Consider the following 17,096-nt stretch of genomic DNA (forward strand, 5'->3'; position numbering starts at 1 on the left):
CCAGCCTGCCCAACGGAGCCCTGCTCTTCTGTTCCCACAGCCACTTCCCCAATGGGACTAGATCCTCCTGTGCCCCAAAGGGATCTGTGCTCCTAAATCCCTTTGGCGCTTTTGACAATCCCATGCAGAGGGTCCGGCCCTGCTGGCTGTCTGGCTGCCACTCTCAGAGCTCCAAGAAATAGCCAGTAACTCGTGAGTCCATGGGGTCCTTCCATTTGCCCACATCAGACGTCTCCTTCTGTGTTAATATGCTAATGGGCACCGCTCGGGCGCTGACCCTCTAGCCTGAGCTTAATTGCCTGTCATCCTAGTTAATCAGCCTGCACGGGATGTAATTGTTCGCCCCAGAGTCGCGCTGACAAGCACCAGCCACCAGCGCAATTGACTGGCTGCGGCCGGCTTCAGGGGCCGGGGAGGAAACCAGAAATGTCAGGTGAAGCGCCAGGCTCCGCTTGCTGCCTTGCAGACCCCCCCACACCTCCCCAGCTCCTAACAGCTTCTGAGAGGAGCCGGTCACCTCGTCCCCTTTCCAATTAAACCCTCCAGCGTGTCCAGCCAGCGGAGAATTAACAGGCAGCGCAGAGGATAATTACAAACGGCGGGGAGGGGTCACCCATCCCATTTACCGCGTCTCCGGCTGGCCACGGGGCTTGATGAGAATGAGGAAGAGCTTGATTAAAGGTCCCTCAGGGCACCGTGACTGGAAATGCCCCCGGCTGGGCGTCCCTGCCATTGTCCCAGGCATTCTGGTTCCATCCCAAAGGAGGGGCCGTCGAAGCAGTGGGGGAGCCACGGGCCACCAGCAATAATGCCTCGGGCTGGATGCACAGGAGGTTAGCGGGGTTGGTGCTGCAGAGATCAGGCCGTTCTGGCCAGTTCTCAGCCGCTTGTCGCGGGTAGCGCTGGCCACGGCCGGGGAGGGTGACGCTGCAGCTGTTGAAGACGCTGGCACACTATGTGCACAGCAGGATGTGAGCCCACGGCCCTCTCCTGGATAAGGTGAGACCTGCTCCAGGGTGAGGGTGTGTCGCCCTCGAGTGCAGGCAGGCATGGCCTGGGAAGTAACAGTGGGATCTCCCCAACGAAACCCCACGTGCCAGGCCTGCTTGTCCAGCATCCCCCCACTTGCCTGCATCACCTCCCCCTACAGAGCACGCTAACGGTACGTGTATGGGAAGGGAGGGTGTTGGGAGGGGTTGTGATTTTTTTTATTAATTTGCATAAAGAAACAAACAAAAAATACAAAAGGTAAACGTCTTACAGCCTGTATGTTACCAAATACCGGCCATGTCCCAGGAGAGCCAGTGCACCCACGGAAGTCGGGGATTGTCTGGGGCTTGGTCCTGCTTTGAGCAGGGGGTTGGACTAGATACCTCCTGAGGTCCCTTCCAACCCTGATCTTCTAGGATTCTACGTTTCCAGCCTGTCAGAGCTGCAAGGCGAGGCAGTACATCGGTCAGTATTACCCAGACACACCAACTTAGGGTGGGGGTAACAATAATCATCAAAAAGGACGCACACAAACAGGCAAAAAGGGAAAGGATGGCCAGGCAGGGGGAAGAGGGAGGGGAAAGCGGAGTGGGCAACTGGAATGGAAGTCTGGCATTAGAGGAGCTATTTCCGCATTCTTTACCCAAATGTATCAGCAAACAGGGTCCACGTTTCTTCAACTGCATGGACGGGCTCTCCGTGTCGAGAAGCTATTCTTTCTTCCGCAGCTCTCTCGGACCGGGCCAAATACCCCGGCTCCGCTCTGGGCACAGAGCTGCTCCTCCGTTGCTGTAAGATCGTGTGCTTAGCAGTTGTTTCGCCCCTCCCGACCCACAGTCTCTGTGGTGGAGTGAAACCCAGCACAGCCGGTACATCACCTAGGATGCAGTTTCACGCTGAGGTTTGGTTGCTGAAGGCACACCCTGTTTCCGCTCTTGGGTTCGCCTCTTCCCACAGCTGCCTGCCGCCACCTGGCTTTTCTGCGGCCCTGGAAACGGCCTTGCGGTGATGCCAAAGATCCCGAGTGCTAATTGTCAGCCCCGACTCTGTGGTATTTGGGTGATGCCTGTGTGGACACGTAGACGTGTTCTATGGAGACCGAGGGCTCTGGCATCATGCACATCTTCTCGGAGCAGTGGGTGTTGTTCTTTGACCCCATGCCCCCACCCCATTTCTGCATGACCCCGGATTCGCTGACATCTGTGTCACATGAGAGGCTTTGGTGGCTCTAGGTAGGAGTTGGATCCCCCTCCCCAGTCTTCCCACAGATCAAAGAGACTGGGCCCTAAATTCACTAAAAGAACTTTACAAATTCTTTGGAGGTGGCCGGGTTAATAGCCAGGACCTGGGGGCCTTGCAGGTCAGCTGCCCCACAGCCTGCAGCTTCAGCCAATCCGGGCTGTTCTCGGGACTCAGCCCCAGGAAGTGCCTTCAGAATGAGTCCCCTTAACCCAGGCAGCCAGCGGCAGCACCAGCCCAACCTAAACTAATCATCCCCAGGCCGAGGCTGTGGGTGAAACTTGGAGCCCAGAGCCAAGTGTTAGGGAGGCAAAGAGACTTAAAATCGGCCTGGCAGGTGGGACTGCTGAGAGCCCTGCACTGCTGTCAGACTGACAGCACTGCGGGCAGGCGGGAGCCACACCTGCAGGAATGGGCCGGCTGCCCAGTGCCGGGGGCGGAGGGGGAGCAGCAGAGACCGGAGCCGGTAGCTGCCTTTGAGATGTGTGTGTACGACTGCCTGCATGCGTGTGTGTGTGTGTGTGTTAGACTTGTGTGTGGATCTGTGTGTTTGTGTGGATATGTACGTGTGTGTGTGTGAGACTTGTGTGTGGATCTGTGTGTTTGTGCAGATATGTATGTGTGTGTGTGTGTGTGAGACTTGTGTGTGGATCTGTGTGTTTGTGCAGATATGTACGTGTGTGTGTGTGAGACTTGTGTGTGGCTCTGTGTGTTTGTGCAGATATGAACGTGTGTGTGTGTGAGACTTGTGTGTGGATCTGTGTGTTTGTGGGGATATGTACGTGTGTGTGTGTGAGACTTGTGTGTGGATCTGTGTGTTTGTGCGGATATGTACGTGTGTTCGTGTGCATCGGAGGTTAGCCAGGGGCTCGTCAATCCTGCAGATAAAGATAGAGCAGGATCCCGTGGCTGGAAGTTGAAGCTAGCCCAATTCAGACTGGAAATAAGGTGTCATTTTTTTACCATTGGAACAATTTCCCCCGGTGGATTCTCCATCACCAGCAGTGTTTAAATCAAGACTGGCAGTTTGTCTAACGGCTCGGCTCTAGGGATTACTGTGGGGCTGGTCTCTGGCCGGGGCTAGGCAGGAGGTCAGACCAGATGATCACAATGGCCTTGGAATCTCGGAAGCTCTGGAGAAGTGCCCTGCTGGGGAGACACAGGGGAATCACGGCTTTTCATTTGAATTTCCTCCCCCTAAACACATCAGAGAGACTTAATTTTCTTCAGCTCCAACCCATCCCGCAGTTCCTGCTCACTGGTTGAGGCTGGCCTGAGTATGAATCCTTCCAAACATGGCTACGGATGTGCCTGAGGCTTTGCCCTCCCTGTCTATCCTGGGCCGCTCTTTGCATGCCCCGTATGTTTGCCCTCTCCGTGCTCTTTGATGGAGGGATGCTTTCAGTCCGTCCCAATGGCACACCTGCCGTGGCAGACATACTGGCTTCATCCGTAACACAGCTCCAGATATTTCCATCTTCTTTTCTGGATCACGTTGGAGATAAGGGGTTGGTGAACTCCTTGATGAATATCAGCATTTGTTATTCCATTTAATAGCTACTATGTTCCTGTGGCATTTGCTTTTGAAGGCGTTTAGAGTCCGTCTGTACCTTTGGTGGACTTCCAGCTTTGTGTATTTGAAGGCTGAGTTGCAGATTCCTAGTTTGGACTTCAGGCTGTAGGCTTTTGAGGACCAAATCTTGTTCCAGCTGGTGAATGCAGCCGCCACATTGCCTATTTTTGATGTTGTTTCCTTCTGGCCATCCCCACAGTTCCATCCAGTGCATCCTCCAAGGGCTGGAGCAGACGTGTCCCCTACAGTCCATTTTCCAGGGCTTTGCCCAGGCTGTTAATTGTCCCAAGCGATGGAGCTCACGCCGCTCCCCTTGGGAGACAATTCCACAGACATGAATTGATCTCTTGAGGCTTTTCTTCACCTTCTTCCTCGTGAGGCAATAAGTCCTTGATGGTTAGAAATTGCCCATGCCACCAATTCTCTATCTGGATTTTGAACACCCCAGGGTGGGAATGTTTGCATCTGGGGGTCTCAATTTGACCCACTATAAAGTCAGGGTCCATTATTCAAATGACACTGTAAGATTTGAGAAGTGTCACTGTTAGGAGTCAGTTATCTGCCCTGGTGCAAATGTCACCTTCTAAAACCTCCAACAGGTTGATTCCAAGCCAACTCGGAGAACTAATTAGCCTGTTCATTCCCCCTTTGATGGGCACGCGCAGTGAAATACAGCGCAGGGAGCTTTTTAGTACTAGAAAATGTTGAGGCTTTAGTCTCTGTTCTGTGCCTGGTGGATTGAAACCTACAGGTAGGTCTGGCTGAATCTGCAAATGCAAGTTTTTTTTTAATCCAATGTCCCCCCTCCCCCCCATCCACCCCCAAAATCTTTAAATTCCTTTAAGTGAGCAATTAACGTGATTCAGGATGTCAGCGTCTGAACGTGATGTGCAAATTCCTAGAATCAGTCAGTCCCAGATACCTGTTATTGAAGAACCATGTGGAGGCAGATGCATTGAAAACAGTAATTTGGGGAAAAGGCCTTACAGGTGTGCCTTCAACATCGGAATTATGTTTATTTACGTGTAGGGATTTGACATCTTAATATGTAGGGTCACTTACCTTGGAAAGGAACTAAATCCAAGGAGTAAACAGCTCTCGCTACGGTCGAGAGGTAGTTCCCCCCCACCCCCATCCCCTATTCTCTGCTTATGGCTAGAGCTGGGATAAGAATTTACTGCAAAACCATAAAGCAAGTGAAACGCACCTGGTATGGAGCCTGCATGCTGCTCGAAGCTCTCCAACCAGAGCTCAGGGAACCTGTCTGTCCTGTTGCCATTGTCCTAACTGAAGGAGGCACAAGATCTGGCTCTAAGCCCAGAGCCTCTCAGTGGAGTTGGTTAAAAACTTTCCAACAAAGCTTAAAAAGAAAGAAAGAAAGAAAATGCCTTTTTGACCAAAATAAAAATGTTCATTTTGGCCCCAAATTTTCAGTTTTCACCCAAATCTTTTCAAACAAGAAAGAAAACATTATCACACTAAAATGAATTTTTTGGATGTGTGGGAGGGGGAAACCCTTTTTTGTTAATATATGTTTGTTTGTTTTTAATTTCCCACTGGAAAAGCAGGGAGGGGCATTAGAAAGTGGAGAAAAACACTCTCATTTTGCGCACAGACACACTTTTTTTCTGGAAAACTGTGTAGAAATAAGGGATTGAGGTATTTCCCTCTAATGAAATAGGACACACTTTTTTTAATGTATTTTTTCACTTTTTTGACAAAAAAAAATCCACAGAAAGTTTTGAATAAAACAAAAAATGTTCATTTCTTTCTAAATCTTTGATGATCTATGCTGCCCTTTTCTCACTCTGCTCTTCCTCTCCCTTCACAAAGGTCAGAGCTCCAGGTGACCTTGGTTCAGACCCATCTCTCCAGGTGCTCCTATACCTGGTGGATGTGTGAAGATTCAGTAGGAGCCAATTATCTTGCAAAGGCAAAAGAAAGTGCATAATTAGTGAGCCGTGCGTTGGGGCTGGATTCTCCAGTGGGGTCAATCAAAGTATGTTTTGGGAAGAAAATGGAGCTGAACCAAATCATGTCAGCAGAGGAACTGCTGTCTCAGTGCGGCTTGTAATGTAAGTAAGGCATTTGTACTTGATAACTTGACAGTGTCTCTCTGAAGTGGGGCAGGGGGGGGGGGGGGGCACTGTGAAAGCACAGAGCAAAGGACAGAGCAAGTTAGCCAGTGTCAGGAAGAAACATGAAGTGAAGAACAGAAGCAGAGGATGCAGTCTAGCTCTTGTGTGCGCCTCCCCTCCATAATAGCTGGGCCCCAATCAGCAAAGGATGCTAGCCTCACAACATTCCTCGGAGATGGGGAGCTATTATCCCCATTTTCTGGGGGGAGAGGGGAAACTGAGGCACGGGGTAGTTTAAATGGTGACTTGACCAGGATCAGGAAGTAAGTCTGTGGCAGAGCTGGGAAAGATCCTGCCCTTTCCTTTGAAGCGTCTGGTACTTGCTGCAGTTGCAACCAGAACGCTGGACTAGATGACTCAGGGTAGCAATCCTTATGTTCATATGACAACATCCATCAGGCCTTTTCTCACAGTATTTCATAGAATCATAGAACTGGAAGGGACCTCGAGAGGTCATCTAGTCCAGTCCCCTGCACTCATGGCAGGACTAAGTATTATCTAGACCATCCCTGACAGGTGTTTGGCCAACCTGCTCTTAAAAATCCCCAATGATGGAGATTCCACAGCCTCCCTAGGCAATTTATTCCAGTGCTTAAGCAGCTAGGAAGTTTTTCCTGATATCCAACCTAAACCACCCTTGCTGCAATTTAAGCCCATTGTTTCTTGTCCTATCCTCAGAAGTTAAGAACAACAATTTTTCTCCCTCCTCCTTGAAACAATCTTTTATGTACTTGAAAACTGTTACCATGTCCCCTCTTAGTCTTCTCTTCTCCAGACTAAACAAACCCAATTTTTCAATCTTCCCTCCTAGGTCATGTTCTCTAGACCTTTCATCATTTTTGTTGCTTTTCTCTGGACTTTCTCCAATTTCTTCACATCTTTCCTGAAATGTGGCGCCCACAACTGCATAGCTTTATGTGTAGCAGAGAGCAGGAAAGCACCTTGCCGCTCCTTGTCATTGCTAAGGTAACTGCAGGGAGCTTGGTTAGAATAGAAAGGCTTTTAGCAGGCAAGGCCCCCAGGGGGAAGCTGATATGACTGGTCTTTCATTCCTATGAGCCTCTCCCCGTATGGTGTCACTTTACGGTAACAGTGCCCAATGATTCTCATACTCACATGGGTTCAACGCCCACAGCCTTCAATGGGAACTGAGGGCAGAACTGAGCCTGTCCAGTCAATGGACCAGCCCTGCATGGTTTCTGCCATCACCAGAGATGTAGACCGGCCAAGAAGCCCAACCCACAGGAGAGAATAGGGCATGAGACCCCCTCTCACGAGGCACTGCACCACTGCATCACTGCGGGCGGATGCAGTGTAATGTCGCACTGACACGAAAGGAAATATTTCCGTTTTCTCAGAAAGTTTGGGCGAAATCGACATCTTCCAATTGCGTATAAACTTCCTTTCCTGTCAAACAATCATTTCAGTGGAAAATTCCCAACCAGGTCGCTTTAATGAAGTTATGCCCTGTAGCGGGTGGTCACCCGCTCCTGCCCTGAAGGGCTTGAAGTCAGCCCTGGGAGTAGGGTGACCAGATGTCCCGATTTTATAGGGACAGTCCCGATTTTTGGGTCTTTTTCTTATATAGGCTCCTATTACCCCCCACCCCCATCACGATTTTTCACATTTGCTGTCTGGTCACCCTACCTGGGAGAGGGCTGAGGCTGCGAGAGGGCTGCTGCTGGGGAAAGCAGCAAGCCTCGGCTGATTGGGGAACCAGCCACAGCTGCGGCCACGCCCCAATCAGACGGTAGCTGGCCTTATAAAGGCCAGGGAAGCCAGGAGCTAGGCGAGTCTCTCTCTAGCTTGCTGCGGGAGAAGGGCCTGGGGAGCTGAACAGAGTACCTAAAGTGGAGCAGGGCTGGGGGAAGGCTAGGGGAACTGGGGGAGTGCCAGCCTGGAACCCCCCACCCCAGGCTGCAGGCCTTGTTAAAGGTCGGAAAGGGTACTGGGTTGCAGAGGGCAGCCCAAGGGTAGGCAGAGGGAGCAGGGCCAAACCCTCCTTCCCAGTGCTGAGTGGCATTTACACTGCAGTCTGCCCCAGTGAGCGGGGGCTAGATCGAGACTGGCAGTAGGCATAGACTGAGGTGGGGATAGAGGGTGGAGGTTCCCCGGGAAGGGGAGACCCAGATCTGTGGGGGTACTGCCAGGGGGCAGCACCCCGGCCTGAAAGGGGCACCGGGGTCCAGGAGGGACTCAGGCCCAGAGGCAAGCAGGACACCAGCCTGCAGAGGGCGCTCCGGAGGCTGGAAACGCTAATTCCCTGGACGACCAGCAGGAGGCGCTGCAGGGGTGAGTCCCGCCCTGTGACATGCCCCATCCAAGCCGTAACACAGAACAACAGCTTTATGGAACCAACAGGTTTATGAACAGTGCATCATATACCTGTCTGCCTGTATATGGCGCTCTTCGTTAGGGAGGCGCTGGCGATCATGACTCCATGGTTAAGGCGGTGCAGGGTTTTCCACGTAAAGCAAGAATGCTAATTAAGAGCAGATCAAAACTTTTTTGAAACAAAAGGGATTTTGTTGAGTATGAAAAGGCCTTTTTCAAAAGAAAAAACCAAACCTTTTTGCAAAAAAGTGTTGAAATTATTGATGTTTTTCCTTTTCTGAAATCTTTTGCAATACATTAAAATCATAATTATTATCAAAATTTCAAAGATGATTTTTTGACCAACAAAACATTTCAATACTTCTTTTTGAATTGTGAAATAAAAATTTAAAATAATTAATAAAAACAGGCCTCTTTTGAAAGGGAAACAACTTGGAAAATTTCATTTTTTTTTCTTTCACAAAACCCTTTTTTCTCATTTATTGACCAGCTCTAATATTAATTAGCTACATACACAGCACATGGGCAGTCTTATTTTCAACTCCAAGAATTTAACATTCCTGCATCAGCCTGCCTAGCCCCACCCCGGAATCATGAGATTGATTTAGAATTCACAGGATTTTATAAGATAAGGAATGCTGGGCACTTTTCATTTACCTGCTGGTTTTTGAGACTTTAGGGGTCACATTTGCAAGCTTTTTTCGTGCAGGATGGCTAGAGATATAGTCTTATTTTTAAATGCAAGCTGCTGTTCTCATGTCATCACATGACTCCAGGAACTGGGTCTTTAAGAAAAACACCCCAAATATTGTGAGATTCATGATAAAACAGCAAGAGTGGGCAAAATGCACATATTGCTGATATGTCGCACTGCAGTGACATGCACTAGCCCAGCAATAATCATGTTTAAAAAATTCTGCCCTCTGGGCCCCAATCAGCAAAGGATGCTAGCCTCGCAACATTCCTCAGAGATGGGGAGCTATTATCCCCATTTTCCGGGGGGAGAGGGGAAACTGAGGCATGGGGTAGTTTAAATGGTGACTTGACCAGGATCAGGAAGTAAGTCTGTGGCAGAGCTGGGAAAGATCCTGCCCTTTTCTTACCAGCAGCAGGTGGGGGGGTGAGTAGGTGAGCGGGGTGGGATGAAGAGATGAGCGGCGAGGGAGCCAGCAGCGGGCAGGCGGGTGAGGAGGCGGGCAGCGGGCCAGCGGCGGGCGGGGGGGTGAAAAGGCCAGTGGGGGTTGAAGAGGTGAGCGGCGAAGGAGCCAGCGGCGGGCAGGTGAGGAGGCGGGCAGCGGGCCAGTGGCGGGCGGGCGGGGGGGGGGAAAAGGCCAGCGGGGGTTGAAGAGGTGAGCGGTGAGGGAGCCAGCGGCGGGTGGGTGGGCGGGCGGGGGTGACGAGGTAAGCTGGGGGCAGGCATGGGGGTTTCTGGCAGGGGAGTGACGAGGTGAGTGGCAGGTGGGAGGAGGTGAGCGGTGGGTGGGGGACTGAGGAGGGATGCAGCAAGCCAGCGGCGGGCCAGGGGGTGAGGAGGGGTGCGGTGGCGGGGCCAAGCGGGGAGGGGGCGGGACCTGGGGCAGAATGAGGGCGGCGTGTGGGAGGAGCGGGGGTGGACTGTGGGCAGGGCCAACCCCCCATGGAGTGTCCTCGTTTTTGAATGTTCAAATATGGTAACCCTACTCCCACGTCTCAGTCTAGTGCCCCCTTTGCAAGCTCCCAAGCGCCGTGTCCTCCTGCCCAGCCCCCGGCTGTCTCTCTCCGGGTCTCTCGTCACCGCCGCCCGTGCTGAGCTAAGGCAAATCGTTCCCTTCCCCCGTGCACCGACTCGGGCCTTGCGTATGAGAATTAGCTCCAGCCTGGCAGCTCCAGCTGAGACAGACGGTCCCCGAGAGCCTCCTCTGCTGCTGAGCACAACCAGGGACGTTCCTGCGGCTCCCCAGCCCCTGCCCAGCAGCGGGAGCAGCTGCGATTCTGGGCTGGGGGCGGGTCTGTCTCTCTCCACAATGCTCAGTCCTCTGGGCCCAGCCTTTCTGGGTCGCTTGGTCCCCGCTCGCTGGAGCGTATGGAGCCAGGCTTCCCCCAAGACCCCATCCTGCTCTCCCCGCAGACACTAGGTGGTGGGAGGGGACTGGGGCGGAGGCTCCAGAGGGTGACGTCTGGGCTCCAGGCCCATGGAGATTTGCTGGGTGCTACTGGCTCCCACCCCCACCCTGTGGCTGAGGGAAGAGGGTGCATGGTGGGCAGGGTGGGAGTTAGGGTGTGGCACCTCTGGGGCAGGGAATTCAGATGCCTGGCAGCTCCCCATGCTCCAGGAAGGAAGAGAGAGGGCAGGGCACTAGCATTCCCCTGTGGGTCTTGCTGCTCCAGATAGATGGGTCAAGTGGCAGCTCCTCCTCCTTCTGGGAGTGGGGAGGACTGGGGGGGTTGGGAGCTCCCTTCGGGGGTCTGAAGCCCTGGTGTGAGGCTGGGGCGCTGGCAGCTCCCCCCCCAGGAGCCGGGTGCTCTGAGAGGAGGTGGGTGGGCCGAGTTGGGAGGGGGATCCCAGGATGGGTTGGGAAGCAAACCGTGCTTGGCAGAGTGGGGTGCTGGTGGGATTCCTGCAGGGAGAGAGACCCCAAGGCCCAGCAGCCGCTGTAGCCTCTGCCGCTGTTGGGGTACCCCGGCACCGCCCCGCCTTGGCAAATGAGAGAGCTGCACCCCACGCACATCGGAGCTGGATGCACCATGCCCGTCCACCAGGGGCTCCAAGGCAGCAGCCGGGGGGCACATGCGGTGGTGACGGCAGGGCCCCAATGAGCCAACCCGCGTGCAGGGCTGGGGGGTCTAACGCCCACCCAGAGCCTGGACAGTGAGTGCCCCTGAGTCCCTGCTCCGCAGGACCAGCGTGCGGGGACCATCCACTCGGGAGCCTGGCTCGGGCTGCACCACAGCTGACCAGAAGCAGCCCCAGCGGCTTCCTTGGCTGGCAGCACTTGGGACTCCGGGTCCTTGGATCCGGGCCTGACTCTACCCTCCGTGTAGATTCACAGCCAGTCCCTTGCTGTGGGCGGCTCTGGATTTCCACTGACCGGCGCTGGCCACTGGGGGATGCCCGGCTGGCTGTCCCAGCACGCTCGGTCCCTTATCAGCCACTCTGTCCCGCCCCGTTTATGGCGTGAATGAACTAAAGCAAAAGCGCTAACGCTGCGTTCCTCCTCCTCCCCAGAGAGGCAGCGCTCCCAGGACCCCATCATCATGCACAAGGGTCCTGGGTGCGCAGAGAGAGAACAGCTGATTTGTGCCGTCCTCTCCCGACTATCGCCTGGGAAATCCGGCCCCCGGTGCCATCCCGGCACGACCCCTCCAGGCACGAGTCCTCCACGCACCGAGGCAGGTAATTAACCCCTGCTGTGGAGGGGTCATGAAGACTCTTCCCCCTGGCCAGCCATGCAAAGGATCTAAGCGCTTGGCTTAGAGGAGAATGAGGGGGGATCTGATTGTAGGGGAAGCTCCAGTACAGACATCTTGCTCTGTGCTGGTCCAGTGCCTAGCACAAGGGGGCGCTGGTCAGGGACTGAGGCCCCTCCACGCTGCTGCCATGAGATGAACGATAATAGTGCCCCAAGATTCGGTCTCAGGAGATCTGAGCAAAACAGCCGCACATCTTGGCCATAATCCTCTGGCAAATCCAGGTTCGGAGGGTGTGGCCATCCCGGCTCATGACCAGGGGAGTTGGAAATTGGAGAAATTGTTGTGAACATTTTTTTCCTGATTTCTTTCCCCCCCCCCCCCTCACATTTTTAATTTTGAATAATTCTGACCAGATAGAATCTCCAGCCTTAGAGGTTTTTAAGGCCCGGCTTGACAAAGCCCTGGCTGGGATGAGTTAGTTGGGGTTGGCCCTGCTTTGAGCAGGGGGTTGGACTAGATACCTCCTGAGGTCCCTTCCAACCCTGATAGTCTATGATAGATCCAACGTTGACCTAAAGCTGGGGGCAGGAGCGAGTGTTTAGCAAAAACATAAGCAGTTTTTTCCCCATTATTTTTTGGAGAAATTTTTACTCCCACTAGTTGTGCCAACCTCTGGCAGGAGGTTGAATTTTCTTAGCTTCTTCCTGGGTGGGAATTCACCATTTTTTGACAGTGCAAATGACCTTTGGCTTCCAAGGGAAAATATGGAATGAGCGTGAGAAGTTTTCTGCAGCATCTCAGCAGGGAAATTGTGCTCTGGACCTGGGAGTGCTAGTTTCGGGGGAACTGTGGTGGACACCCCTGGATATACCTGTAGAGGGGCTCACCTCTAGGTTAATAGTTCAAATCCCATCCTGCCTGGTTTAAAGCACCCAGCTTCCTGAAAAAGAAAACACAACCTCTGGTGAGTCCTCTTTGGAGCCCTTATAGGATTCTGATGAAGTAGAACGTCTTGTGTATGTTTCTTCTGCCCCCTTTACTGTGTACGCGGCAGGTTTCATAGGAATGCACGCTCCTCGCATCATTTAACTGCCAACTTTTTATTAGCAATAACATTATATTAGCCACATTGATGTATTTAGATACTGTGTTAGGCAAGTGGGCAAACTACGGCCCACGGGCCACGACCCCTCCCCTAACCGGCCTCCATACAATTTACAAAACCTGATGCGGCCCTCAGGCCAAAATGTTTGCCCGCCCCTGGTGTTAGGTATTGTACATATAATATATATTATATGTCCTGTTTATTGTCCTTCTGCCGCTCTTTTAACTCCTGCTTTATTACTGAGAAGGGGATCCAGAGACTCTCGCCACTAGCCTGGTTCTGACGCCCTTTGAGTCCCTATTTTCATTTACTAACTCGTCTCTCCCATTTTAAAGAAGGTTAAACTGGGTAAAAGCCTTCAGATACCCAAAGGTCTGATAACCCACGTTCTGACTGCCAGGGAACGCTGGCTGCTGGCTCAGCGTCGCACCCTCACAACCTTCGCACCCCTGAACGAAAGGTTCAGATGGATTTTTTGTGGAATCTTTTAAAAGTCAATTCGTTTTGCATTTTCTTTTTAAACAGGGGCTCCCTTGTTATGTTGTAAGCAGTTTATTATGAGAGACCAAATCAATATTTTAAACATGCTCGGCTTGGCCTTGCCGGCTAACCTTCTTCTTTCCTAAAATGGTTTTACGATCCTGAAGTTTGCTTATTGTTCTACACATCGGGACCCAGGTAACATCCCCACTTGTACGTTCGGAAGCTGTCAAGGCGTCTAGAGATCCCTATTCCCTTTTTAGTGAGTTTAACTACCTCACCCACAGTCACACAATTGAAATCCAATTGTCTCTGTATCTGCAGCAGCCAGCACAATTGATCCTTTACAGACAGGTTCAGGAAGGGCCCATTTCTTTCAGCACGGCCGTAAAGGCCAACAGGAAATCCTCCCAAGACATCGGGCCCCTGGCGGCACAGGGCCGGGGGCAGCGTCACTGCTGTCCTTCTCCTCCTGAGTCTGGCCCTGGCCACGTCCCTCCTGGCTGTGACACTTCCATGTAAGTGTCACGGAGTCCCCGGGCGATGCTCTGGAACTGCTCCCCACAAAGCCAGACAGGACTTTGGGGAGCCTCCTCTCCCTCGGAGCAGACTGTCTTCAGGACAAGAAGCTCACACGAATCACCTTCCTGGGTCTGACCTTGGAGCATTCAGCATATGCCCCTCCGTGCGCTTCCCACAGTGAGTTCCTCCCAGGCGGGGTCCTGGGGAAGCCAGAGGGTCCTGCACGCCCCCCCCACACACACACACACACTTCGCAGTCAGACGTGACTCTCAGCCAGCCAGTAACACAGAGGTTTATTAGATGACAGGAACACAGTCTAAAACAGAGCTTGTCGGTCCAGCGAACGGGACACCTCTGCCGGGTCCATTCTGGGGCCCAGAGAGCCAGACACCCCCATCTTCTGCCCTCATTCCCCGTCCCCAGCCAGCCCCAAACTGAAACCCCTCCAGCCCCTCCTTTCTGGCCTTTGTCTCTTTCCTGGGCCAGGAGGTCACCTGCTCTTTTTGTTCACTTTTAGCTATTCCCTTGCCGGGGGGGAGGGCCCAGACCATTTGTTGCCAGGATACAAAGTGTCGGCCATTTATGCACACTGGAGACTTAAGAAATGCATAGGGGAAACTGAGGCACCCACACAGTATTCAGAGGAAACATTAAGAACAGTCCCACTTCGTCACAGCAAGTTCAACTGCAGCTCCAAGCGCAGTTCCGATGGGGCTTGTGGGATGAGATCAAGGCCGAGCCGGCCCGAGTGGAGACCCCAACGGGTCTGGACACCTGTGTCGATCTGGTCATCTGAATCAACAATTGGCTAGGTAAGCGATGGTAAGAAAGAAGAGAGAGGTCACAACCGCCCGCTTTCAGATTCCTCTCCGCCAGGTGAGCCGGTGCCGGTAGACCCAGTCGCCGGGGACTCGCCCCGAGGAAAGAGAGCACTAGGAACGCTTTAACCTGGGCTTCTACTGTGGCAAGCTAGGTCCCGCCATCTCTGCTTGTTCCACAAGGAAGCCAGCCTGGGAGGGATCGGGGAAACGAGCCAGACCAGGCCCAGTGAAGGGAGCTGGCCGGGGCACCCTGACAAAGTGTTCCCCAGTCCCGAGCTGACGTCTGAACCAGTGCAAAGCCAATTCCCATCAACCAGCGTCCCATCTACTAATACTGACTGAGTTACAAATCCCCAGGCCATTCCTGACCATCCCCTCGGCAATGGACCTGTCTCAGCTCAGGCACAGCAGATAACTTTATCGACACAGAGACGGCCGATTTCCCTGCGGTCCAAGCTGTTTCAGACTTCATAGAGACAACTGACAGGTCCCTTCTCTCCTCCAGGCCGGTTCCCCAGTGGGTTACCCTGCAAGGGCAAGGAGAGACACTCCAGGTCAGTGAAACCCGTTCCCCATGTTTTCCCCTGATCCGGGATATCTCTTGGCTGGTCTTCACAATCCTCTTATCCACTGGCATGAGGAACAGTCAGCGTTCCCTCGGGGCTTTGCCCGCAGCACAGCTTGACCCCAGGAAACGGGGAGTGTGTGTAGCCCCCGCAGCGGTTGTAGAGCTGGGGTAGGGGGCCGACAGAGCTGAGCACTGACCCCGACTCTCGACTCCCATCCAAATATAACAACGACACCAATGACGGTGAAACGAAAAACACAGACACCTGGCCCCCACCCCGGGGTTACGATTGCCCAGTGGAGTTACAGCCAGGGGCGAGCGTTCGGTTCAGTTACATTTATGCCATGTCTGAGCCCGGACTAGCTGCTCTGCACTCCCAACTGCAGGAGAATCTAGCCAAGAGCTTTATGCGCAAGTCCACCTTGCCCGCTGGGGCGCCAGTCTTCTTTGTCAAAAAAAAGATGGCAGCCTCCAACTTTTTGTGAACGATTGGGCCCTAAATCAAGTCGTTATTAGTAACCAATACCACTACCCCTCATCCCCAAACTATTGGACTACGTGGGGGCTGCTCGGGTGTACAGAACGTTAAACCTCTGAGGGGTGTACAACGTAGTCCATAGGAGAGCTGGGGACGAGTGGAACACTGCCCTCCAAACTCGTTACGGTCAGATTGAGTATCTCATGATGCCCTTTGGTTCGATGAATGCACCCACCACATTTCACCATTTTATTAACAACGGGACCTTCTGGACCCATGCATGGTAGCATACCTGAATGACACGCTTAGTTTTTCAGAAAACGCTGTTCCATCATGAAGAGACTACATCAACATGGCCTCTATGCTAAACTGGAGAAATCTGTCTTTGACCAGCCTTCAGTAGAATTCCCAAGGTTCATCTTATCACCCGATAGTACTGAGATGGATCCTCGCAAGGTGAAGGTGCTCCTTGAGTGGGCAGCATCATGTAACGTTCGTGAACTACACAGCTTCCTGTTTTATTGATAGTTTATCCGTAGATTCTTCTAACATAATGCCCCCCTCACCGCCCTGCTTCGCAAAAACACCAAGTATCTCTGGTTCCCTGAGGTCCAACAGGCCTTCAAGCAGCTAAAATTCACATTCACCACTGCTCCTATTCTGGTTCATCCAGACACTACACGGGCCTTCATTGTTGAAGCAGATTCTTCCAACGTGGTGATCGAAGCAGTGCTTTCTCAGAGACAAGGTCCCCAACAGTTGTTACATCTATGTGCCTTTTACTCCAGAAAACTCACACCCACAGAGCAGAACTATGAGATTTTGGACAAGGAACGCCTGACAATTAAAATCCCCTTTGAAGAGTGGCACCACTCTCTAGAAGGGTCCCGGTACCCCAGCCAGGTGTATACAGACCATAAGAACCATGCCCTTAACCTGTGACAACTTTGGTGGGTCCTGTTCTTTTCACGCTTCAATTTAATAATATCCTATCACCTGGGAGTCAAAAATAGCAAAGCCCACAAACCTGTCTGGAAAAAGGGAACGTTTCGCTGACCTAGTGGATTTGAACCTTGAAACCTCCTGCATCCTCAAGCCTCATGATTTCCTGGGCACAGCTCCTTGCCAAGACTGCTCACCCTATAGGATCAGCCTCAGCCTGAGGGGACCCTCCCAGCAAACAGGAGCTCATAGGTAGGGAACCCCACAATGTCTAAGACGGGATAGCCTAAGTGGAAAGGGCATACATACATTCCCCACAAATCTCCAAGAACTGCAATTCTGTAAAGGTGTCGTGACTCACCCCTGCCGGGATATTTTAACCAGTTCAAGACTCAGTGCTTCGTCTCTTGTGGTGTCCTCGCATCCGAACCATGGTGCAGGCCTGTGGCAACTCTTGCAGTGTATGTGCTCACTCCAAAATGCCACACAATAAACCACTCAGACTCCTACAACCC

Source organism: Trachemys scripta, chromosome 5 (assembly GCF_013100865.1).
Source record: "Trachemys scripta elegans isolate TJP31775 chromosome 5, CAS_Tse_1.0, whole genome shotgun sequence".
Taxonomy (NCBI): domain Eukaryota; kingdom Metazoa; phylum Chordata; order Testudines; family Emydidae; genus Trachemys; species Trachemys scripta.